At 37.0% G+C, this 27644-nt stretch overlaps 1 protein-coding gene across 11 annotated transcripts in view; it reads left to right on the forward strand.

The window, feature by feature from the left end:
* The window catches only part of MAGI2 (membrane associated guanylate kinase, WW and PDZ domain containing 2), a 1355992-nt gene that overhangs the window by 823537 nt on the left and 504811 nt on the right, over positions 1-27644 (forward strand). The window lies entirely within an intron of this gene.

The following is a 27644-nucleotide window of genomic DNA, read 5'->3' on the forward strand; positions in this document are numbered from 1 at the left end:
GCAGAGCAGTCTGTCCTTAGCCTTGGCTGAAGACACCCCCATCCCCTGCAGAGCTGTTCTTCAAATAGCTTTCCAATTACAAATCGAGGGCATTGCCTCTTCTTGCTCTCCTCACTCCCACACATGTTCCTATTTCAGTCTGCATCCTGGGACAATTACAAGCCAAACATTCTGGGGTTGTTATCACAACTTCAGGATATGATAAGCAATAGCCCAAAGCAAATGAAAGAATCCAGAGCTGAAGCCCATGGAAACAGTTCATGTTGGTGCCAACAAGAGCCCAACCTAGTACATCTTCAGTGAACTCTAGTGTCAAGTTTGTCAACAAAGTGTACATAGCGCTGAGTGAGGAATCAGAAGACCTATATTTATCTATTATCTAGTTCTGCCCGTCACCACACATTGCCCTCAAGTAAGTTGTTCAATCTCACTGAAATTCAGTTTCTCCACTTTTCCCATGACAAGGTTGTCTTCCTTGACTCTCATAGTTCTTGTGAGGCATAATATAAACTATTTAATATATCTGGAAACTTTTTGGAAAAATATAAAGCGCTAAGCAATGTAAAGTATTATTATGATTGAGGAGCTTTCCAGATATGCTCACATATATTGAATTTATGGTTTATGGTAGTTGCTAGATTTTCTTTTTAAAATGCAGTAATAACTTTACTCGTTTTATTGCAGTACTCTTCCCAAAACATTTTGCATTATTATGTGCTCTTTTACATTGAGGCTTCTGCCCACCCTCCAGTGGTTAGTGGTGCAAATGGAGGAAGAGGTTGTAAAAATATATAATAACGCAATAGAAATACGCAGGTAGAAATGAGTGTTTAGATAGATGTATTTGGGACAGAGTACTGTAAAATGCTAGATCTAAGAGTAGTCATTGACTTAAAATCCATCAGTGAAAAATGTTTATTGACTTTCTCAAATGTGGTAATGGTAAACTTTTTTATCTTTAACATCCTATAAATAATCATGTGCTGTGCTTTTATCAGTAGGTAGCAACATAAATAGGTAATATAAGCTCACTTCCCAAATGTAAACAGTAAGCCTTCAGAAATTATTTAATTGATCTTGTGTTAGCTTTGTTTTTAATTATCTTCAGCCTTTTTGATTTCATAGTAATATCATCACATTTCTCATTGCAACTTCATGGACACAAACTGTTTTTCAGCCTAAGTAGTTAATTTTAAATTTTTTTTTTCAACGTTTTTTATTTATCTTTGGGACAGAGAGAGACAGAGCATGAACGGGGGAGGGGCAGAGAGAGAGGGAGACACAGAATCGGAAACAGGCTCCAGGCTCCGAGCCATCAGCCCAGAGCCTGACGCGGGGCTCGAACTCACGGACCGCGAGATCGTGACCTGGCTGGTCGGATGCTTAACCAACTGCGCCACCCAGGCGCCCCATAAGTAGTTAATTTTAGATGTGTGTGTCTATACATATATGTATATGTATATGTATATGTATATGTATATGTATATGTATATGTATATGTATGCATGCAGATGCATATATATATATATATATATATAATGAATGTTTTCATTGAATGCATTCATATATACATACATATGCATTCATGTGAAATTTCCAATATTTGGTCATTTATTACACATAAAACTGGAAATTTTATGATTTAGTCTGAAAGATAACAGTGCATTATTTCAGGTCCAAATTGTATAAAATGATGAATTAGACCAACCTGTTACTATACTGTATTGTATAAACAACTACGGAAAAATGTTTAGATAGAAAATTTTTGCTTTGACTTTTATGTTTAAGGAGAATACAAATATTTAATAATTGATACATCTCAGTTAAACATAACTAATATCTGAGGGGGGTTTATTGCAACTGAAGGTTGATACCATCTCTAAAACAGTGCACTTTTTATAAAAAAATATGAAATAATGATTATATAACAAAATGAGAATAGTTAATCGAAACCATTAACTGCGTCAGTCATATTGACCCAGAATGTGTATGCAGTTGGGCCTGTTTATACAATTATAGAAACGTTGAGTTCATTTTCAATTCTGAATGCAAAGAACACTGTTCTTTTGAGGTGTGTCCACCAGAATGAGGAAGATGTAAATGGACTCGTGCATTTACTTATGGTTCCCAAATAGAGGACTGAAGCTTGATTAGCTAGCTCAAAAGTGTGCCCAAGATCAAGATGGTGCTTGAAACCCCATGGGACGCTTTCACAAGAGCTTACACAAACACAAGTGGTCTGTTAATCGTCTCTTCACAGACAGCCAGCTTTTATGTGTATCATGACATTCTCTAAATTTTTAAATTTTCTTTAATTTTTTTCCCTTTAACAAAAATGCAAGCAACTAAGAGACTATCTTTGGGCGCCTCAATACCAATCTATCTCCATTCCCAAGAGAGCCTCTCAGAATGCATGTCCTACAAATGATAACTTACTGCTTTCATTACTGTTTTCTAACAAATGGGAGTACATTATCAGGAAGAGAAATTGGAAGGAAATATAACCAACTGATTTTGCAGAGCAGTCAGTATGTGATAACATCACTGCTGCTGGGCTGACTCATGTTGAGCCTTTGGACCACACCTCTCCTTTCTATGGGGGTCTTCTCACTGCCCTTGCAGACCGCTTCCTTTCATTTTTCCTTGGGTAGGACAAATATACATAATTAGGAAGAAATGTGTTACAGTAATTGAAATACAAACTTCAGGGGCACCTGAGTGGCTCAGTCAGTTGAGCGTCCGACTTTGGCTCAGGTCATGATCTCATGGGTTAAAGCCCTGCATTGGGCTCTGTGCTAACAGCTCCGACCCTAGAGCCTGCTTTGGATTCTAGGTCTCCCTCTCTCTCTCTCTGCCCCTCCCCCACTCATGCTCTGTCTCTCTCTCAAAAATAAAAATAAAAAGACATTAATAAAAAAGAAAGAAATACGAACTTCAGATTTATTCCAAATTCAAATTCTATCTCTGCTATTTGGTGCTGTGTGATTTGGGGCAACATAATTACCTTCCCTGAGTTTTGGTTTACTTGTCTGTAGAAATGCCTGTGTCATGGATCTGTTGAGTTATTAGTACATGTGAATGGCACCCAGGTCAGTGTCTAGAATGTGGTAGGGACTTAATATGCAGTAGCTATAACTAGATAATTGTCTATTTTATCTTTGGATTGTTTAGTCTGGCTTATTAGAGTAGGGGACAGAAGTGTAAAGACAATAGGTTTCATTTTGTTTGTGTAAATTTTCCTTCCACCAATTGCACATTAATGACAGAGATCTCCAAGTCATTTATTTGTCTGAAAGACAGTTACATTCGTCTTAACTCACCTGAACTGATTTTCATGTTGACGTCAGTTCTACCAGGCAACTCAGTCGCATTTCCAGGTGACTTTAAATATTTTACCTAGCTTGCTGTAAACGTACTTCTTTCATTTATGAGAAAATTTGGGATAGTGTACATAATAATATGGAAAACTTTGAAATGATTCACTGTGTTGTGATCATTAAAAGAAAGCTATGGATAATATTAATGCCAAATTATAATTTCTAGACTGATGGCTAACAGATGGATGTGCACAACATTTTGCTACTTTATGAAGCCTGAGTTGTCCCTCTTTTATGAAAGGACAAGACTGATTTCTTTGGCCTTTATTACATCTAAAGCCAACTTTATATCCAACTTCTGAATTTTCCTCCTCTGCCCCTCATAGTTTGTGAAACCATCTTACCCTCCTACATGACATGCCAGCCACAACTCTTAAAAGCCAAACACCCACTGCTATTAATAGAAATTGCCCAGAACTTACAGCTTTCTTGTGGGAAGTTTGTACTTGCTCTGTCACTTTACTCAATTTTAGACCTTTGGCCCTGTCACTATGACTTTCAACTTACTTTGGCCCTTTGGATTTGTTGCTTATATTTGCAGTGCCCAGCATTTGAACCTTATGCCTGCCAGTAGCTTTTGGCTTTCTGTTCCACTTTGGCTTAGAGCACCTGGGCTGAATCAATCCTGATGTACCCCTATGTTCTGTAATGTTTCATACACACGTAATCTCTGTCTGCCTCATTGTAGCTGGGATGAATCACAGGCAGGCCTACAGTTTTAAAAATATGCAGTTGCAGGGTTCCTGGGTGGCTCAGTTGGTTAAGCATCCAACTCTTGATTTCTGCTCAAGTCATGATCTCATGGTTAGTGAGTTCAAGCCCACGTCGGGCTCCACAATAACAGTGCAGAGCCCACTTCAGATTCTCTCTCTCTCCCTCTCTCTGCACCTCCCCTGCTCTCTCTCTCTCTCAAAATAAATAATCTTTAAAAAATTTTTAAGAATAAATATAAATAAAAATAAGCAACTACAATATGGCAGTCATAGACACCCTTTTTGTCACCTAGACCAACAGACAGTGCCTGTGTAGCATCTCATTTTAACCTTTACAGTTTTTTTTTAATGTTTATTTTTAAGAGAGAGAGAGAGAGAGTTGGGGAGAGGCAGAGAGAGAGGGAGACACAGAATCTGAAGCAGACTCCAAGCTCCAAGCTGTCAGCACAGAGCCTGATGTGGGACTTGAACTCACAAACCATGAGATCATGACCTGAACCAAAGTCAGGTGCTTAACCGACTGAGCCCACCCAGGTACCCCTAACCTTTACAGTTTCTTAACATGGTTGCTTTTATTGTCATTCTGGCCTACGTGGTTTTATGTAATGCGTTTCTTATTTAAAAGGAAACTGTGTATCTAAAACTCTGTGGTTATATTCTTTATACTTTTAGGTTTGTTTTTCTTCAACACAAAATGCCAACTCAAAAGGCTCAAAGCAAATTAAGCTTTTATATCATTGACAGTGCAAACTGGTGAATCTCCAAAAGCCACTTCTGCTTGGCTTCAGAACTTTCATATAGTTCACTTTAAGCACGATAGTTAGATGGGAAGTAACCCTCTTACTGTCTCATGAAAGCCTAGGAAGTTCTTTCCAGGACAGTCTCCTCAGAACTATCTGCTTTGGAGACTGACATGCAGTGGGAGTATTATTTATGTATGTGGCTCTCAGATGATCCATGCTGGGGATATAATTCACATGCAAAGTAGGTGTAAAGAGGAACATTTTAACTAAGTGAGCAAGCAACAAGATCCCATGAAATAATGTAAAAGCAAGACATCTGCCTTGACAACAGATCTGTGGAAGAGACTCAGAAGTTTCTATGGTCTATAAGCTTATGTAACATGACTACTTAAAAAAAAAGTAAACTTAGTATGCATTAGTCTAGAAAAATTTAGAGTGTATTTTCAATTAACTACTTGGGCCATGTAAACAACCTACTAAAGTAATTAGTAACTTAATTTATTTATTCCCCCATTTCAATCTGTAATGCATTAAGATAGCTTACAAAGATCTATACAATAAAAAAATCAATTTTTAAAGAAAAATAATATAAAAAGATACTCTAAATGCATACTTAGAAATGTATATAATTTCAATACATATTTTATATATTCCTAAAGTTAAATCATCAACTTGTCTCTAGGGGAACTCGACATCAGAAAAGATGATTCATTACAAGATCCACAATGGTCATGAATAAAAGCAAATTGGTAGCTCAGGAGGCACTAAATGCTAACAGTTTTCTTTTATGAGCGCATGGAGGGAATGGAGAATAACGTAATGGACAATATCAGCATCATCAAGGGTCACAAAGCTCTTAATATTTTCCTCAGTGTAGTCCAGTAGAATGATACAAAAGAGCTGGGTAAAAGCTCTTATCTACAGGATCGATATCATGAAATCCAGGTATTAACAGTTTTCTATTGGTTTGACTTATTCCAGGAGTATATTTTAGAGTATCTAGGAGAATATATGCACTGTGTATCTTTCCAGTAATCCTTTACAAATACTGTTTTCTCGGCTGTGCTTTTGAAATGTATTGAACAGCCTTAACGCCAAGATCATCCTCTCTGACGTTGACCTGAGTTACTGGTGCCCTATTGCCAGTCAAGTAGAGCATTAAAAGCTTTATCAGCTGCGTGGAAGATAGGATTGATTCTCTTATAAGAACTGAGGTGCCAGAAGACAGGTGCCTGAACAAAAAGGTTATCCGTGCCCTTTTCTGTGGGAAGTCAAAAGTGAACCTCTAGAGAAAGCAATAGCAAGATTCCCATTAGAAAATGATTTTCAGTTCATGGTAACAAACACACAAGTGGGCCCTTATTAAACAATTGAATGTCCAAACTGGCATCATTGTATACAGGTTTATTATACCCAGTTTCATAAGTCATAAGAAATTTATGGTAAGGTTTACATTAGGTAAAATTCTAGGTAGTCTTTTTCCTTTTACATGTCACTTTCACAACAAGATGTCAGCACCTTTCAGCCCTGATCACCAGGAACACACCTATAGTTGAACAAAGGTTGGCTTACTGCCTCTCTGCAGTGAGGAAAAGCTCATACCACAGGGAACTGTGTGACATCTCAGCAGGAAGATTTAGAAATTGGTCTTACACGAGGTGATTTTGAGGAGGGCTCAAGGAAGTGAGACTTCTTTCTACATTGAATGCTGTGAGGGGCAGGGATGATTTTCTGACTGGGAATCTGAGTAATTCTTATCTAGAAGGTGAAAGGAGGCTCATGCTGCAGTAGGAAAGATACAGCAAAGGGTGCTTAGGTTTTTTTCTCTTGACCTATCATCAGTCACAGAGTGGCCTTCTCTGAATTTGGTGTGCTAAGAAATTATTGGTGTTTGTCAGGAGAACACCAAGGCCTCACTCTGAGTGCCAGGCCAGCTCCTACCAGCAAGACCTGACAGGGAACCTTTCATCTGTTATTGTTTCTCTCTCTCACAGTCCAGGAATTTTTGTTTACCAATAAACCCTGTCAAACTGGGCCTCTAAAAGGAGAATACTTTTGTAGGACAAGATGCTAATAAAATAATTTTAAAAGTTGTTAGCAACCATTTATAGAAAATGAGAGGAGAAACATTTCCCTTTAATTAGTTGGTGCTTAAAAAGTCCATGCATAGAAGGGCACCTGGGTAGCTCAATTGGTTAAGCGTTTGACTCTTGGTTTTGGTTCAGTCATGATCTTGTGGATTTGTGGGTTCGAGCCCCACATGGGGATCTCCACTGGCAGTGCGGAGCCTGTTTGGGATTCTCTCTCTCCCTCTCTGTCTGCCATTCCCCAACTTGCACTGTGTCTGTCTCTCTAATAAATAAAATAAACTTGGGGAAAAAATCCATGGATAGTAAAAGGGCACGTAAATTTTGAAACCCATTATACTTTTCTCGGCCATCTTGTCTTACAAGTTGGACCAAAAGTGAATTATTTTTATCCAGCCCAAGATAGTCATTCAAGTTTTTTTTTTAATTTTTTTTTCCACGTTTTTATTTATTTTTGGGACAGAGAGAGACAGAGCATGAACGGGGGAGGGGCAGAGAGAGAGGGAGACAGAATCGGAAACAGGCTCCAGGCTCTGAGCCATCAGCCCAGAGCCTGATCAAGTTTTATTTAATAATTGGATAACATCTAAATCAGAGAAGAAAGTAATAGTCCTGTTTTCATTGCTGATAAAACAATATCTCCAGCACCATGTCCAGTTCTGTTCAACACTGTATTTTAAGAATAAAATATGACAGTAATTTTGAAATAACTGGAGCTCCATCATTTGGAAGAGACTTTAAACTTATTCTATTCTGTTCCAAAAGCCAAAATCAGTATTATTAGTTTTATGTAATAGGGAACAAAGATTTCTGTTCAGCAGTAGTAAGAAATGTCTCCAAACAAGAGCTATCCAGAAATGGAATGGGTTGCTTAATTATATGGTGGAATTGCCAACATTGGAAGTGTTAGAAACAGAAGCTGAATGAGCACTGGATAAGCAGACATAACTGAAACATCTGAAATGAGAGTTTGGACTACATGGTTGGTCAAGACCCCGTCCAATTCTGAAGGCAAAAACAATGAGCTTAAGAATGGAATTAGAAGGTCAGTAGGTTACCATGATCTAGGGCAAGTTAAAGGGCATCATATTAGCCAGGTTCTCAGTGAACCCAATCCTAGAGGTAGGAAAAAAGAAAGCCTGAAAGTCTGAGGAAATCTTGGTTCCCTAGTTCCTAAAATTAGGCCATTGAGAGGTGTCCTCTACTGAGGATATAATTAAGTGAGTCTGACCACTGGGCAGAAACTCTGTCCCCCAGTCTTTTAATATTTCAGGTCTAGGCAATAAAAATAACACTTATCAGTTACTTAACAATGGCAGTGGCCATTGCACAATGTGGACCACTATGCAAAGAAAACATGCAGATTTTTATTTATCCTCACAACTCTATGTGGAAGGTGCTATTATTATCTCTATATGTTTAATAAATGTTAGAACATGCTCACGGTTGCACAGCTACCATGTGGCAGAGCCCAGATTTTAACCCATTATTGTCTGAGTCTATGGGTCATGCTCATGCTCTGCATCCTAGGTCATACTGCTCCTAGGTAGAAGGAAAGATGAGGCTCTCACAACTCACATAATAATAAGATCATTTTTTCATATAAGGAGAAGGGTGTAGGGGGCCACAGCTGTTGACAGTATCCTAATCAGCACAATCAAATGTTAATTTCCCAAGCCTAAAGAAAGGCCAAGATCAGATTAAGCCATAATTGAGAATCTTTAGCATTTCTAGAAAAGATAATTATACCTGCAGACTTAAATATATTTAAGTTTTTCTTTAATTTGGGGCATTATGTTTTGATGTTACCTGGTGAACTGTGTAGGAGTGGATCTTATATGTTCAATTATTTAAAAAACCCAGTGATCTCAAAACAAATATTGAAGTTGTAGTACCAGCAGCATTTGGAAGAGGAGAAGGAGGGGGAGGAAGGGGGGAGGAGGGGGAGGAGGGGGAGGAAGACGGGGAGGGGGAGGGAGGAAGTCATAATAGAAAAAGTAATGGAAGTAGCAGTAATAGCAGTAGAAGTAGTAACCAAAATGAGTAGCAAACATCCCTGAAGCACTTATATGCCAAAAAACTTGTTCATGTTAATTTCATTAAATGCTCCGAATAGTTTTATAAAGTTGGTTTCACCATTTTCTTAAACAAACAAATGTTGAAATATGGGCTCAGAGAATTTAGGGACCTTGCCTGGCTGACATGTCTAGCTAACTTGAGAGCCACTTTTGAAAACATTGGGTACCCAAGTATATGAACTTTTTGTTTGGGCAATTTTAAAAGAGCAATAAAAGGTATATTGGGGAAAATGCAATACTGTACTAATTTTTTTTTGTTTATTCTTAGAATAGAAGCCTCAGATCTTAGGGAGCAGCTGAACTTCAGGCTAAATGATTTATTAGTACCATAAAGTTAATGTGTTTTAGATTTTCCTTTGGGAGATAGTGACTATAAACATTCATGCAAATAAAATAATAATCCAAATTTTAATATTTCCCAGTTAATCAGTCTCATGTTGGCTAAATTTAATGAAATGTATTAAATAGCAATATGTTCTACACAAAGCCATTTTAAAAATTGGTCTGAGTATTTAATTTGGCAGTTGCTACAAGTTTAGCAGAGTGGACAAAATACCTTACCATGTATTCAACCATTAATGTCATTAAATAGTGGTTTAGCAATTTACTACTGGTTAATGATCCTGGACATCGTGATAGCTCCTCAGGTCTCTCAGGTAAACAGAATCTGTTTAAATTAGTGTTGCATAAGAATAGGATTATTTAGCATGACTTAATTTTATGTAAGGTAATGAAGACCTGTAATTTCATTATTCAACTGATAAAACATAAATTGGAATAAAAATGAATGTCTGGTTGAATCCCTGCCCTCTAGGAGCTTAAAGTCTAATGGGGATGCTAAAAGACTAAGTAAGCAGGCAATTTTATTTTATTTTACTTTTTTAAATTTTTAAATGCTTATTTATTTTTGAGAGAGACAGAGACAGAGACAGAGTGCTAGTGGGGGTGTGTCAGAGAGAGAGAAGGAGACACAGAATCAGAAGCAGGGTCCAGGTTCCCAGCTGTAGCTGCACAAAGCCCCACGTGGGGCTCGAACCAACAAACTGCGAGACAGTGACCCAAGCTGAAGTCGGATACTCAACCAACTGAGCCATCCAGGTGCCCCTAAGCAGGCAATTTTATAAGTGGCAACATAAGTAATACAAACAGCAGAGGATACTAGATTTTGAAATTAACATACAGACACAGTATTCAGGTCTTTATTTTCATCAACATGTTTATTGAGTGCACTTTGTGTTCACTGAGCAGCTGTACAATGTGTCCTCTAGACATACTGTATTCTTCAAACTTTATTGTGCATCTGAATTACCTGAAGATCTTGTTAAAATGCAGATTCTGATTCAGTGTGTCTGGAGTGGGCTTGAAAGTTTGCAATTCTAATAAACTAGGTGATGCTGACGCTGCTGATCTGCAGATCACTCTCTAGGTGGCAAGAGTATAAAATTGTCTTTAATAAAATCTTTTTTAGCATTTCCCACTAAAAACTGTGATATTTTGTTTAAACATAAACAAGGATTTTTGGAGAGATTGTAGTTAGATATCAATGTATATTTCTACCTTCCAAATTAAAAACAACAACAACAACAACAACAACAACAACAACAACAAAAACATCAAGTAACATTCTTGCCAGTTGCCCAAAAACTTTTGGCTATCCCCATCTAAAAAGACGGTTTGTAAAGGCTAGAAGGTGGTGGACTATCTCCTTTCAGTCAATGTCTTGACTCCTGTCTAAAACTATCCACCTTAGGGCATGAGGTAATCATGAGTTCCTGACATAGAAACCTGTCTTTTAGAAATTACGCTGAAACCACTGATTCATTTTGTAGCACTTGCTGAACACCTGTCTATCGATAATAACTTTTAGTCACTACCAGTTTAGGCCAAATTGGAGCCAATGACCTTTGGGTGAAAGTTTCATATTCTATTTCCAGTCCCTGGAGCCATCAAAGACTCTTGTCGGAAGAGTTGTAATTCATGAATTTCAACATGCTGCCTCCAGCTCAAAGCACAGCAATTGTTTCTTGAAGCTCATAGTTACACATAGGCTGTTGGTTGCTCATGATGTAAATTAAGAGAGTGATGGACAAATTTGATTTGGGTTACTTTTTTAATTTCTAAGCGATGCTTCAATTGATTAATACAAAACTCAATACTTACATGAGTGATTATTTACCTTAGTTGGTGGCAATGGATTCTAGTATTTCTAAATAAAGATATGAACTAAAAAAGCCCATAGTTCCATATTTTTCATCAGCACTCATTTTTTAAAAATGGAACTTCCAAACATGAAATTAGCTTTCTTTTCTGAATATAAGGAGATTGTTGGGGAAGATTACTGGAGACCTGTGTGTGAATCACTGTAGAAGACAAATTTTAAATGTTCTCATCTTGTTACCACTATAATTGTGACATGGAGTAATGAGGAAGAAATGGTAGCCTGGGCCTGTGGTATTGTTTTCATTTAGTATTCATTCCTATGAGGTAATCATCTAAATTAATAAGGATTTGCCCTTTCATATGGAGGAGAGAGCCTGATTCAAATGGCCTCATAAAAAGGAAATTGCTGAATGAAGTCATTACTCTAATTAGCGTTAATGCCCCCAATGTTAACAGTATACCTTTAAAAAAAAATGACGTTCAATACCTTCCAACCTACCACATGGAGTAGTGGCTGTAGCCTGAGTGCCAGATTTAATTGTCCTTTCAATATCAATTTAGACAGATCTACTAATAGGGTTGTGTTATTAGATAAATGCCTCTGGTAATAGAAAAAAAATGTCATTACTGATCTGGATTGAATACCAGTAAACTATCAAAGCTTATTCATTCATGAGGCCTACCTGCCTATTTATTCAGAGTTCCTTTTCTTATCTGCATTCATATAAACAATATCACTCTTTAGCTGTTGGAAAATGTTGAATGAAGCTTTCTATCCTCTTCCTAGAAGATTTGGTTTTGTATTTAGATCAACTCCCACTCCATTGACTTCCAAAATACTGCCCAGATAGATTCTTTAGTATGGAATGTTTTGTTAAATTCTGCAATTTAAGCTTATCAGTTTGGGCTTGTGAAATCATTTTATTTCTGCTATTAGTATTTCAGTTTTAATAATATCTGATGTGTATGTGTCACGCACACACACACACACACACACACACACACACACGCACGCACACACTCACACACATTCTTCCTCCAGTCTTCCAACCATCTCCCATCTCTCTTACTCCCCTTCAAATCTATTTCCACATAGCAACAAGAATGAATAGCCTTTCCTTAAGTAACACCATTATTCCCCTTGGGAAAACTTTTCCCAAATCCTTTGACTTAGCTAACAAGGTCCTGTATGATTTGCTTCCTGCTTGTGTTTCCAGTTGAATCCTATGCTTCTCTTCCTTACCTGTTATTTCCAAGATGTTAACTCAGTGTTAATTTACCAATCCAGACATGCAGTAATCCCTTCCTGTCCTAGTGACGTGCTATTTTTTGGCCTATTAACTCTCTTTTCCTGGCTTTTCACAAAATAAAGAAATTTTCATTCTTCTAGTCTCAATTTAAACAGATACCTCCTCAGATAGACCTTTGTTACTACCCTGCTTGAAGTAGATTTCTCTATGACTGTTTCTTACAGCACTCTGTCAGGTCCTTTATTTATCTCTTTATTTGGTTAATTTTAATATCTTTTCTCCTCTGGACTCTTAAGTTCCTCATAGATAAGCACTTTATCTGTATTGCTTATTCGCTGGGCACATATTAAATGATCACTTAATGAGTGGAAATGTAGGCCTGGAAGATTATGCCTTTGATTATTACACAGACCATAGGGTGGCAGTCCATGTCCTGTGGGCCAAATCTACTCTAACACCTATTTTTGTACTGTCCACAAGGTAAGAATGACTTCTATATTTTAGGTACCATAAAAAAATCAAAAGGAGCACAGTATTTTGTGTCACATGAAAATCACACAAAATTCTAATTTTCGTATCCATGAATACTGTTTTACTGGAGCCCAGCCACACCCATTCATTTATTTGCTATCTGTGACTGCTTACACATTACAACAGCAAAACTGACTTGTTATGACAGAGACCATATGCCTGAAAACCCGAAAATATTTGCTCTCTTGCTCTTTACCAAGAGAGAGAGGAATTTGCTGACCCCTAACATTGACTGGTTTGCATATTAGAATTTTTATATTTCTTTAAATAATCCCTACACTCAATGTGGGGCTCAAACACACAACCCTGAGATCAAGAGTTGCATGCTGTCTCAACTGAGCCAGCCAGGTTCCCCAGAATTTTAACACCAAAAACATGTACATTATCCTGAAGCTTTTTATAAAGATTATTTGGAAAAAAGAATGATGAGAGATCCTAAAATAGGCTACTTGAATCCTTCTTATGCTGGCTTGACTTTCAAAATAAACCTCATTTGGTTGGTCTATCTCCCCTTGAGGCAAATGCAGTGGTTTTTGAGGAAAAGCTGTGGTTAAAGTGCATCAGAATGAGCTGCAGTGATCCAAGCCCAGAGATTAGGATGTGTGGGGGTGGGGCCTGAGAATTTGCAGTTCCTGCAAGATCCCAAATCAAGAAAGAACAACAAGGGTTGCATCTTCTTTACAGAATGTGGGTGCTCTGTCAGTGTACAAATTCATTTACTCAGTATTGACTAGGTGTCAGTGCTATTGTAGATGCTGGGAAAACAAAGCTCAATGATAAATAGCTTCTTTTAACAAGCCAAAATTTAGTGCTCTGCAGACATTAAATAAATAATTACCATAAACATAACAGCTCTAACAAGAGTTATAACCAAACTCTGATAGGAACACCAATCAGTGCCTGAATGTCTATGAAGACTTATAAAAAGGAAAATAAAGATGTATAGGATTCTGTAATGTTTTAAAAAGTTTATATTGTACTTTGGTCATGCCAATTCACAGCATCTCTGAAAGGAATCCTGAGTATCGGGAGAAAATTTGGAAGTTCTGTCCAATATTTCTTATTTCAGAGAGAAAGGAGGGGAGGTCACCATGAAAAGGCTTCAAGCCTTCAAGCAGGTGGCTAATATGAATTCCTGCCCAAACATTATTCTGTTTTTTTGTTTTCTTTCTCTGAAACCTGAGTCTCCTTGTCCCCATGTCCATCACCTCCCAGGTGTCCATTACCATCATTGAACCCCTGCAACACATCCCTGATTACCTTCAAGACTATCCCTCTTGCTGCTTCTAGTCCATTCTACTTGCTGCGACCTAGCAATCCATTTTAAACACAAATTTGAATGTGTGTTAAAACCTGCATTGCTTTCCTTTGCTTTTTGAAAATTAATCCAGTTCCTTAACAGAGCTTTTTAGGCTCCATATGATCTCTGACTGAAGGGCTCCCCCTGTTGTTGGCTCCAGCCACACTGTTCCCCTTTTAGTTGTAAGAACTGTTCCTCCTCCAGAGTCAAGGTTTTGCAAATTTATTTCTTCAGCCTGGGATGCTCTTTGTTCCTGTACCCCTTGAGCCTTTATTTGATTCTACTTACCTTTCCAGTCTCAGTATAGACTTCAATGCCAGGGCAAAGATGTCCTCTCGCTGACTCCACCTTCATCCTCGCAGTCAGGAGGAAGGAATGACCTGTCCACACTGGTAATCAGTCTAGAAACAAAGATCATATTTCTGCGGTACCAATGCGGGAGATGGTCAGTCATCATGTTGAACGTGCCATTATCTCCATCTTCAATCCATTTCACATCATCAAAAAACAAGCTTTAAATTTCAAACCACATAGCCTTTGATTTGTGGAATATTAGAAGTATTTTACGACATAAATTATGTCCTGAGTCAAATTGAGAAAGAGGGAACTTTTTGGCTAACTTAGCTGAAATTTTGCAATTAACTTTTTTAAGCAACTTGATTCATTTTGGGACAAAACACACATGCCCGTGCGCATACACACATACACACATACACACACACACACACACACACACACACACACACACACACACATGCATTCACATGTAAATCACCTTCCATATAGTTCAGCCATTTGACCTTCAGAGAAGTCCTTGGGACAAGTTTTGGGAATGATGGAGAAATTTTATTTCTTCTTGTTTAGAAAAGCCACTTACATTTTCTAAAGATCTGTATTGATCCAGAAATATTTTGGCCTAGGTGGAAAAAGGGGACTGAGTGTTCAATCGTAATTCCACAAATTAACTGTCCTAATTTGAACTCTTCTCAGAGTTCTTAAAAATACCACTACTTGACCTTTATAGCCCTTGTTTGTAATTTTGTGTTTGCTTAATTATTTGATTAATGTCTCCCCAATAGAAGGCAAGCTTCAAAGGGGACTTGCTTGTTTTGTTCACCATTGTGCCTTGAGATAATCCATGTCTAGTACATAGAAGGGTCTCAGTAATATTTGCTGAATGAATGATGAAACAATTGGATATATGATAACCTCTCCCTCTGCCCACCACTCAGCTCTCATTGGCTTGGTTAGCTGATAAAAATCTCACCCTGTGGTGATCCTTGAACCCTCTTCCTGATTGAGCCTCTTGTCCATCAAGTGCCTATTACTGTCCTGGCTCTCACCCTCACCTTCACCCACTCTTACTAGTTATGGATGTCATTATCTGCCACTAGTAATTGACTATTTATTAAGTCCTGTTTTTTTTTTTAGAACTAGACTAGGGACTGCAGCATCATGCAATGTAAACATTATCATTTTGACATGTAAGTAACATTAAATGATTACTGGTATGTTTGTTTGCTTATTTTTTTTTTTGCACAGTCTTCAAAATTAAGTAAAATCCAAAATTGGATTTTACACTATAGCACATCTCAAAGCAAACCAGCCACATTCCAAGTTCACAATGGCCAGATGTAGCAAGTGGCTACCATATTGGACAATGTTGCTTAGTATGTTAGCAGCTATTAGGTGATGATGGATGGCCACATATGCATGACTTTGGGCCAGAATGTCACCTCAAGAATCATTTTAGAACTCTACAACTTCATGGGAAGAGACATCACAGTCCTCCACCTCCTCCTCCCAAATCTACTCCTCTTCATCCTCATTTTCTACCTTTTCCTCTCCCTCTTACTCCGTCTTTTTCTTCCTTTCTTTCCACTTCTTTTCTGAACTTTTTTTGACTTATATTTCTCCCTCTATTTTTTTTTTTTGTTCATTAATGCAACAACTTTTCTACACTAAATTCTTATTTCTGGTACTTTCATAATTTACCACAAAATGAGAAGGATGATGTGATAGGCAACATTATAATGTAAAAGTTTGAGGGCTGGAAGAGGTGTACCTCAATTAAACATACATATTTAAGAATTGATGGTTGGTTTCTGGCATTTGGAATATAAAGCACCAGTAGTTCTGATAGTTTTCTTTGCGATAAGGTTGATTTTCATAGGTTGTGTGTATATCGATTTAGAGGGAAAAAAAATCTGTGTTATTGTACAAAGCCTTTATGGTTAGATACCAAAGACTCTTACTTTCTTTAGCTTTTTGGGTTGTTCATTGTTCTCCTGGCTGAGAAATTTGTTCTATTTATATCTAAATTACATCTGCTAACTTTAACCATACTCTAACACTTAGGATTTATGTTTGTAAATGTCTCACAGAAGATGACCACATTAAAAACGCTGACTCTTTTAAAAGACAGAAAAATTTAAAGCATTACATGGACTAAAATACAAAGTTGAAATGCTTCATCTTTGGCCTTCCACAAAGTAATCATAGTTCACATCCTGTGGTCATGTACTTAGCAACTATCTAATTCACCAAATGGGTATGGATGTAAATGAAAGGCTTGGAACAAAAATAGAAATACTCTGCAACCACAGCCACCTTCCCAAAAGGGAATGCACAAAGAAATATAAAAAGAGACTAAAATGACAGTTCTCCACATTTATGTCAAGAAATCAAATGGGTCCAGGCTCTCAAGTAATTAAAACTATTAGCTTCATTTTATTATCATTCTCTATTTTCAATTTAGGACTTTCTGATACAATGGCAAAGAAATATAACGTGTCATTAGATCCTTTAAAAGTTTTCATTGCAGAATTTTGGAGGTGAGTACTTCAGAACTATGACCCAATTCTGTCATTTCACAAGTGAGAAAACTAAGGTTCAGAAGAGTTTAATGCCTAATCCAAGGTTTTGTAGGGGGTTAGTAGTAGAACCTCAGTTAGAACCCAGATCCTCTACTGTGTGCAGACTTCTTTCCACTCTGCCAGCCTTGGAAAAACCCAGCAGACAAATTCTACAAGCAGAAGTAAAATTCTTTCATACTGTTTTTCTGACTTTTATTAGCAACCAAGGATTAGAAAATTTGGCTAATTTCTTTAGTCATTAGCCAACAATCAAATTAAAATTAATCAGAATTTCCCTAGGTATTGTATTTGTAAGACAGTGACAAAAGAAAGTCTTGGAGGTTTCTTAATTTCTTAGTAATCTTATAGTATCACAGTTAATAGCACCATTGAGAGAAAGAAGTTATATGACAAGCCATAAATGTTGTGTGAGAAAAATATTGTCCTTGAAAGTTTCAGTTTTCTTGCTCAATTTTGAAAAAGTAAATTTAATCAAGATGTCTATCTCAGGCATCCACTGAGCTTTTTACAGATGCCCATTTAAAAATTTATCAAATTTTTACTTCTGCTTTTTTTATTTACTAAGCCGTGAAGGGACTGTCTCTTAAGCATTGAGCTCACTGGACACTCTAGAAACTTCAATAATTAATTGCAATTAATAACACAATTGAAAATGGTTTCCACTCAAAAAGGTAGACATGTTAAGTTATTACTAACTGGAAATATAATATAATTTTTTCCCCTCAGTGTTGTTTTCCAAAAATCTTTGCTTTGAGATTTTACTTAGGTTCTCCAAAGGTCATCACCTTTACCACACTGAGTGCCTTGACTACCCAGGAAAACACTTACTTTATTTTTTTTTTTTTTTTTAATTTGAGAGAGAGAGAGAGAAAGAGAGCTCACATGAGTGGAGGAGAGGGACCGAGGGAGAGAGAGAGAATCCTAAGCAGTCTCCACGTTCAGCACAGAGCCATATACAGAGCTGGATCCCACCACAGAGGGATCATGACCTGAGCCAAAATCAAGAGTCAGACGTTCAACTGACTGAGCCACCCAGGTGCCCTGGAAAACACTTCTTTTGTGGTTTCATAGCATGTAAGGCACTTATGAAAATATGTTCCACCACTGAATTGACCAGTTATAGCCCAAATTTCATGATTAACCTTTTAGATTAGAGTTTTAAATACTGGTAAAATATAAGTATTATATGGGATGTAGTAAAGCAGTTTTAGTTACCAGCATCTTAGTTTAAAATAGTTTATTAGAGTGGGGGCACCTGGCTGGCTCAGTTAAACATCTGACTTCAGCTCGCTCAGCCATGATTTCATGGCTGGTGGGTTCAAGCCCCACACTGGACTCTTCACTGAAAGTGTAGAACCTGCTTTGGGTCCTCAGTCTCCCTTTGTCTCTGCCCCTCCCCTGCTCATGTGCTCCCTCTCTCTCTCACTCCCTCTCTCTCTCAAAAATAAAAATAATAATAATAATATTTTAAAATTAGTCTATTAGAGTGTTAAAACCCAGTCACTTAGCAAGACCCAAGAGAAACTGGAAATGGGACACATCTACTGTATAGAGGAAAAAGAAAATTGGAATTTTTATAAGCATGAGGTATGAAAGTAGGAGCCTAAATGAAAGCAAAGTGAGGCACTGGGTAGTAAGAGCTATGGATCCTCAAAATGAAAGTGTGCTACTAAAGAGATAACAAGAGAGAGGACAACAAATATGAATAATGTATCCATTTTTATATCATTACCATGAGTAGACAATTCCTTTATGAGTTGAGACTGATTGTAAAGAGAATTTGAACATAAGAAGGATCCTCCTGCAAGTTCACATTTACATTATTCACATGAAACATTTATTCTTTTTTCCTTTTAACCTTTAACTTGGTAATAAAGCCAAATGTGGATTTTTCAAGGTAGGACAAGATAAATTGATGATTGAGAAGCAGGGTGAAAGAGCTCTGCTAGGAAATGTACATCTGTTTGGTGATTAATAGTATTTTACATGTACTCCATCCACATGTGTAGCAAAGCAATTGAACAAAAGAAATATCATTGACCCAATGTCACCTGAAATTGTTATTATGTTTTTGGTGTTTATTCAGTTTTCACTTTATGACATATGAGAAAAATGACTCAGGTGATAATATGGTAACCTAAAATGTTATTTGATAAAATGGATTGTCTAAGGCTATGCTGTCCAGTCTAGTAGCCACTATTCAGATATGGCTAATCAGCACTTGAAATGGGATTTGTCCAAAGCAAGAGGTGCTGTAAGTGTAAATTATACACTGGGTTTTGAAGACATAGTAAGAAAGAAAGTAAATTATTACATTCATAACTCTTTATATTGATCATATACTGAAATGATAATATTTTTGATATATTGGACAAAGCAAAATATATTATTACAATAACTTTCATCTTTCTTTTTTCCTTTTTTAATGAAGCATGGATAAGTAGAAAAATTTAAATTGCATGTGTAGCTTGTATTTGTGGCTCACATTACATTTTTACTAGGCAGTGCTGCTCTAAGGGATTTAATATTTTTTAAATATGATATGCTTGTGAATAGGGCGTGTGCATTTTTTGGTGTTGCTAGAATTATAAATGTTCAAATGCTTTACTTTGGAAATAGATGTATATTTGATATTGAATAATTGTGTGTAACTTCCTTCTGTTCTCTTAAAGATTTCCTTGAATAATTTCTGTTTGTTTATGCTATTTGGCACAGGAGAGAAATGTTCTGAACTCTTTCGAATAATGCCTCAAGGGAGGAGTCACTAAAGAGAGGGGTTACTGACTCCCTTTAAATAAGTGAACCACCTACCCTACCCAGTCTGTGGACAGCTACATTTAGCAAAGATTTGCCTTGTGCCTGTCCACACTAGCTAACATGAATATATGAAAATTTGGTCAGAATGACCAGAAGGAACCTATTGAAAACTTGCAAACACATTTCAGAAAATGTTAGATTAAATCATTGACATGATTTATGATTTCTGAAAAGCACTGATGGACAATTGAAGACAGTAAAAATTCAGTGTTTGTCATTAGGGATAGTAATGTAAAAACCAATGTTTATGTAATTTAAAATAAACCTGAAATTCTTAGGTAGACTTTGTTGCAAAACAATTCAATTTGGCATATAAAACACAGAAACTTTCACATTGTTTGCACCACTATGCACATTTTGAATTTTTCTTAATATTTATTTGTTTTGGGGAGACAGAGAGACAGAGCGCAGCAGGAGAGGGGCAGAGATAGAGGGAGACACAGAATCTGAAGCAGGCTTCAGGCTCTGAGCTGTCAGCACAGAGCCCGACGTGGGGCTTGAACTCACGAACTGTGAGATTGTGACCTCGGCTGAAGTCAGATGCCTAACCGACTGAGCCACCCAAGCACCCCACCACTATGCACATTTTGAAAGTCACATTTAACATTGAATTTTCAAAAAAATTCAACAATTACTGTTCAGTGCAGGTATAGTGACAAAATGTCATTTTGGGTGTTGTCATATCTCTGGCATATGTGAGCTTAATACTTTCCTCCACAAGGGAAAAAGACATTATCTATTGGGGCCAGAGTTTTTGCATCTTGGTTTGAGGCGACTAACTACAGATGACATGATGAGGAAATGATACCTTTTTGTGGGAGACTAAATTTAAGTATCAGAACTGCTTACAAAAATAACTTCAAAAACCAGTTGGCAAAAAGTATTCTAAAGCAAGACTCTGAGTCTTGTTTTCTGGTAGGAAGTGCAATTTTAGAAAAATAGAATATTGTCTATATTGCATTTACTAACTTTGTTTTGTATTTACATAATTTCTTTTTTTTTTTTTTTTTTAATTTTTTTTTTTTTCAACGTTTATTTATCTTTGGGACAGAGAGAGACAGAGCATGAACGGGGGAGGGGCAGAGAGAGAGGGAGACACAGAATCGGAAACAGGCTCCAGGCTCCGAGCCATCAGCCCAGAGCCTGACGCGGGGCTCGAACCCACGGACCGCGAGATCGTGACCTGGCTGAAGTCGGACGCTTAACCGACTGCGCCACCCAGGCGCCCCTGTATTTACATAATTTCTAAAATACTAACTCTAGCCATATGACTGTGATTCTTGCCGCAAGTTATGTGTCAAGTTATGTGATTCTTGCTGACAAGTTATGATGGTTTTTGATGCTAATTTTAACTTATTAATATCCCTTGGGTAGTAAGTTGAGCATATCTTAAAATTTGAATTTAGAATCCTTTTATGATTTGTTTCTATTAATAAAAATCTAAACCTCTGACGTGGATAAAAATAATTGTTTACTTATGATCTTGCAGGTTTTCTAACATGATTAGTTGCTAGTAGATCTGGAACTCTGAATTTCTTATTTCTGTTTAACGTCAAGAGTCAGATTTTTCAAGTGCCATTAAGGAGGCCAAGTATCAAACTATTTGCTCTATTTATAAAACTGTAAGACACAAATGATGAGATGTCCAACCTCTTAAATTTTGTCACACATTGTTTCCAACACAAGGACAGAGTCTCAGGCTCTCTGGGGACCTCAGTGATGGGCTGTGTTGTGTACATGCCCCAGAGACCCATAGGCAGTCATCTCTTCTCTACTAAACCATTATCTGAAATTGATTCTTTCTGGTTACCAAAATGGGAATAAAAGCACTGAGAATATTGGGGGGAAATGAGGGTCAAGACTTTAATCTGTGAGGTATCTTGAAGACAAGAATATTATCTTTCTAAAATCCAGCTCCATTTGGGTGCCATATAGAATGAACTATGACCATTTGATGTAAACTCTACACATGCTATCATTATACACCCAATGGACTGAAACGACAGAGTTAGCCTCTGAAAATACTACTTAAAAAGCCAAATGCACTACATAATAAATCACATGTTTTCATCATGAAAATTGATCTTATTTAAAGGGAAAACATGTTGGAAATAAGTAAAAGTATTTCAAAGTATTTCAGTTTGGACTATTACATTTCCTCATATATAAAATTAGTATAGTATTAGTATAGTATAATATAGTATAGTATAGTATAGTATAGTATAGTATAGTATAGTATTAGTATTAGTATAGTATAGTAGGCATTTAGTATAATGCCTACTTTTTATCATAGTGTCAGAACTTAAAGGCATAAAGGATATGGTACATCTTAGAAAATACTATTTTGGTGTCTATTCTTTTTCAATAAAGACTAGGGTACAGAAAAGAGAATAGTTTATAATTCATTGAAGTAGTCTCCTATTTCTTTTGACTCCTTGACTTCACCATTAAAATCAGTGTGGAAAGACCAATAAACAAACACCTGGGAAAGGTCAGAAAAAAGACAAAAACATTTTTAAAAGATTAAGATGTTTTGAAAAGATTATTTGGTCTAATAAGAAGAGAGATAATTCCATGATAGTCTTCAAGTGAACTACATGAAAAGTTATTTAGAAAGCTATTTTTGTCTCTTTTAGAAGACTTAGGAATGGGTCTGCATAAAAGTGGGTAATGGGGGGCATTTGGATGGCTCAGTAGGTTGAACAGCCAACTCTTGATTTTGGCTTGGGTCATGATCCCAGAGTTGTGGAGTCAAGCCCCACATAGGGTTCCATGCTGAGCGTGGAGCCTGCCTAGGATTCTCTCTCTCTCTCTTGTTCTGCCCATTTCCCACAGTCGTGCTCTCTCTCTTTCTTAAATAATAATTTTAATAAGGTGTGTAATTTTCAAAGGAGTCTCTAGGCAAGTTTAGTTCATAATGATGTAATCTGTTTTAGTCCCTCTTCTTTCACAAGAAATTAGTAAAGCTTGCATTGTAAGTGGGCATTTATTTATTTTTTCACTATAAAAGCAATTATTGATATTTTATAGACTATTCTTTTTATTCAGATTTCTAGAAAGCTTTTCTGTGTTTATTATATCAGAAATAGGTGCATTCATAGGGGCACATGTACCCCAATGTTTATAGCAGCATTTTCAACAATAGCCAAATCATGGAAAGAGCCTAAAGGTCCATCAACTGATGAATGGATAAAGAAGATGTGGTTTATATATACAATGGAATACTACTTGGTGATGAGAAAGAATGAAATCTGGCCATTTACAGCAACATGGATGGAATTGGAGGGCATTATGCTAAGTGAAATAAGTCAGTCAGAGAAAGACAAATACCATATGTTTTCACTCATATGTGCATCTTGAGAAACTTAACAGAAGACCGTGGGGGAGGGGAAGGGGAAAAAAAAAAGGTACAGAGAGAGAGAGGGGGTCAAATCATAAGAGACTCTTAAATACTGAGAAAAAACAGGGTTGATGGGGAGTGGGGAAGAGGGGAAAGTGGGTGACGGGCATTGAGAAGGGCACTTGTTGGGATGAGCACTGGGTGTTGTATGGAAACCAATTTGACAATAAATTATATTAAAAATAAAAAAATAAAATCTCAAAAAAAACCAATAAATAGGTGCATCAACCCTGTTTCACTCTTTTATAACTATAACTTTATGGGGAAAATCATTATTTTAAGCACTTAAAAAGCTGAGGAATAAATCAAATTCCTCAAAAAATTGTCTTTTTTACCCCAGGCATTGATTAAATTAAGACTATGTAGGGGTGCCTGGGTGGCGCAGTCAGTTAAGCGTCCGACTTCAGCCAGGTCACGATCTCGCGGTCCGTGAGTTCGAGCCCCGTGTCAGGCTCTGGGCTGATGGCTCAGAGCCTGGAGCCTGTTTCCGATTCTGTGTCTCCCTCTCTCTCTGCCCCTCCCCCGTTCATGCTCTGTCTCTCTCTGTCCCAAAAATAAATAAACGTTGAAAAAAAAAATTAAAAAAAAAAAAAGACTATGTAATGTATAGATGATCGTCATTATAATAGAACTAAGTGAGCAATTTTACATATCATTTGATTTTGTCATCATATTCAATTAAAAAATACAACTTTTTTTTTTTTTTTTTTAATTTTTTTTTTTCAACGTTTATTTATTTTTGGGACAGAGAGAGACAGAGCATGAACGGAGGAGGGGCAGAGAGAGAGGGAGACACAGAATCGGAAACAGGCTCCAGGCTCTGAGCCATCAGCCCAGAGCCCGACGCGGGGCTCGAACTCACGGACCGCGAGATCGTGACCTGGCTGAAGTCGGACGCTTAACCGACTGCGCCACCCAGGCGCCCCTAAAAAATACAACTTTATATTAAATTTAAATGAAACTGCTAATAAACATGTCATTCTTTACAAGATGTATTCAGTAAAAAGCGTACTAGAAAAGCCTATCATATCCCACCTCATCCCCGCAAAACACACATATGCGTGCACACGTGCATACACACATATGCACATTTTTGGAAGCAAGGAGAGAAAAAAAATCACCTAAACTGCTCCAGCTTTATTATTTAGTAGCAATTATCACCTTTCCCTTTTGAAAGTGATACATTTGTGCGTATTGGTTGTGGGTTTGAATGAATTTCTCTTGCTGTCAGTTCAGGGCAGAAATGCAAATTTCATCACACTTTTCCCCCCACCCCCTCTTGAGAGGCAATGTAGTATTTTGAAGAGATGAGGTCCTAAGACAAACAGATACAGGTTTTCCACTGGCTTCATGTATAATATTGGTAAATAGATTAATTTCTGGGGCCTCCCATTTTCTTTTAAGTGTAGAGACAGAATGATTTCATACTGTTTTGTGATAAATAACCAAAGTAGCCACCGTATATGGAGATCTGTTCTGATCCAGTCACATTATACATTCCTTCGTTATCATTAATCCTTAAACAGCACTATGGAGTAAGAGGTATTCTAGTCCTCATTTGATCCAAGAGTGCATAGGTTAAATGTCCATTACAGTATCCAGCTCAGTAAATTACATGGTGGTGGTGGTGATGTTAATAATTGTTATTGTAGTTGCTGTTGTGACTGTAGTCATCTTACAGCCCTATGTTCCTGGTTTAACTAAAAAAATTAAGGATGTAAAGAAGTAACCAGTTTAGGGGACACAAGGATTCAAAGACAGGTGTATTTCTGCATGATCAGTGCCATTAAACGTTACACCATAGTGTTACTGTATTTTGAGATTTTAGATTCTCTAAACGTTGGCACTGTACCATAGAGGCATTTCATTCTTAACAGGACACTTTCCAAATTGTATTTAAAAACAGTTTTTGTTTTTATTTTCTTCTGAAAACATGTTGATATTTTACCTAACAGGCACAATTTTCCCTTAGTATACGGATTTCTATAGACTTCTATCAGAGTTCCAATGACTTAGCTACCTGACTACCTGACTAATTCTTCAACTTAGTTTAGGTATTTCTGGTTGCCTTGTTCTATGCATTGGATTTGGTATAATAGCATATTCTCTGTAAATTATATGTCTCAAGTGTAGTAACTATATGGGTTATTTCTGTGCCTCTTCTAAATTGTTATTATTATTGCTAATGAAGATAATCTTAACATTTTAACTAATGATTCATACAGTTTTACATCTAAAATTTAATCTGTAGTCTTATTTTCATAAATCAAATTGTAGAAATAGAATATCACTGCATAATTTATAATCACATCACATGCCAATAGGTGTAATTACTTAGCAATATAAATTCAACAGAATCTGTTATTTAATATTTATTTTTAGCCTGAGCGATGAATTTATTTCTAATTAATAAAAGGTTATGTTTCTACCTCAGGGAGATTTAAACCATAAGAGACAAGTTGGAAGAAAAATAACACTGAAACGTGATCCATTTTTCTTAATACTGTATATATTTGAAAGCATTAAAGTCTCAGAATACTACTTAAAAGTATGTTATTTATTGGGACATGTAGGGTGACTTATTAGTTTCACTTTATGTTTATTAGATAAGCAGTTAAGTATTGAGATTCCATAGAAAGCATAGCAGTGTACTGAGAATGGTGCAAGCCCTTAGGGATGCTGAAATATAATAATAATTAATAGACTGCTAAGAAGTAACTAGCAGTTTTTGTTTGCTCAGAATTCAGCAAGAACATTCAAAGGTCTGATTCATTTGAAATGCTCTAAATTAAATTAGAAAGTAACCTTTAGCAAAATGTCTATCATCCACTTTTCAGACGTCTGTATAAAAGTTTTACATGTATAAGAACCACTTTACATGATGATGTTTTTTCCCCTTGTATTTCTCTTACAACTGTGAATATCCATGAAAATGAGCAACAGCATTAGTGTTCCAGCTAGCCTTTTACAGCCTATGAAGCACTTCTTCATACATCCTTCTTCTTCACAGCAACCCAGTGATGAGGGCAAGTGTAGTAGACATTGGTCATTCCTGCTGACCCAACACTCCAAGACCATTCCTTCCTGGAGAGGGCCCTGCGATGAGATGGGTGGAAGGTGGGACTCCAGCTCCCTCTCCCCAAATCAAAGGAGAACAGCCATTCTCCTGCCGTAATCTGTCAGCTCACCCTCTGGCTGAGGCTTAGCCAATGAGACAACCCAGCCTGAGAGTTTTCCTGGAAATGAGCGAATCAGAGCTCCTGAGCAGAGATTGGGATTCATTCTAGCTGAGGGAGTGGCAGCCAAGGGCAGTCAGTGCCCATGGCAATGGAGCTGTGGGCTTTCAGAGTTGGGGACCAGCAGAGGCAACTTTGGTGTTTTGACGGAATTCCTTTGCTTTTGCTCATTTTTCCCAAGATTTTTCAGCCTCTTCCTTCGACTAATCATCCCATATCTTCTCAGCACATCCCTGTCATGTTCAGTCTAACTAGAATTGGTTTGTGGTTATTTGCAACCCAGAATTTAGGTATAACAAGTGTGCTGTTTCCAATGTATAGATGAAGAAATTGAGCCTTAGTGAGGTTAAGTAACTTCCTTGAATTGTAGTTATGTAGAAAAGCCAAGTCTAGAACCCATGACTTCTAGTTAAAGTTTGTTTCTTTTGCAAAACACTGTTTTCCCAGTTGCCTTCAGTGGCCTCTGCAGATAGTGAGATGTGCTTCTTCCTCTGTGCCTCCTTGGTTGCAGTACTTAGTCCTATTTCCTGTTATAATACTTATCTGCTTGATGTCAAATGCACCTATCTTCCACACTACACTGTTGAGCATCTGGAAGACAAGGATTGTTTTATAGTCATCGTTTTCTCTCAAACATATATTGGAGTGTTTGGGTGCAGAGTCAGTACTAAGTAAAGATGTTAATGAATGAGTAGCTAATCTGTGCATAAATTATTCAATTAACTGAAAACACCAATGTGGGTTTCAAAGATGATGCTAAAAGTATAACACTGATTTTATAAAACACCATTATGTTCTTTACCAATCAAAATTTTAGACTATAAATAATTTGCCTTAAATATATAAAGGTACTCACTTAGTAAATATTTATTCTATGCCTACTATGTGTCAGGCTGTTATTACAGAGAGAAATAACAATTAGTCTCCTTCTTTGAGAAGTCTGACAGACTGATAGGAGAAACAAATATTCCATCACTCCAATCATGGAGCTATGGGAAAAAGAGCTGTAGTAATCTGAAGAATGATTAGGGCAGCAGGCCCACTGTCAGTAGCCATGTGAACCATTAAACTGGCAT

Source organism: Puma concolor, chromosome A2, assembly GCF_028749965.1.
Source record: "Puma concolor isolate L17-30 chromosome A2, mPumCon1.1.hap2, whole genome shotgun sequence".
NCBI lineage: Eukaryota > Metazoa > Chordata > Mammalia > Carnivora > Felidae > Puma > Puma concolor.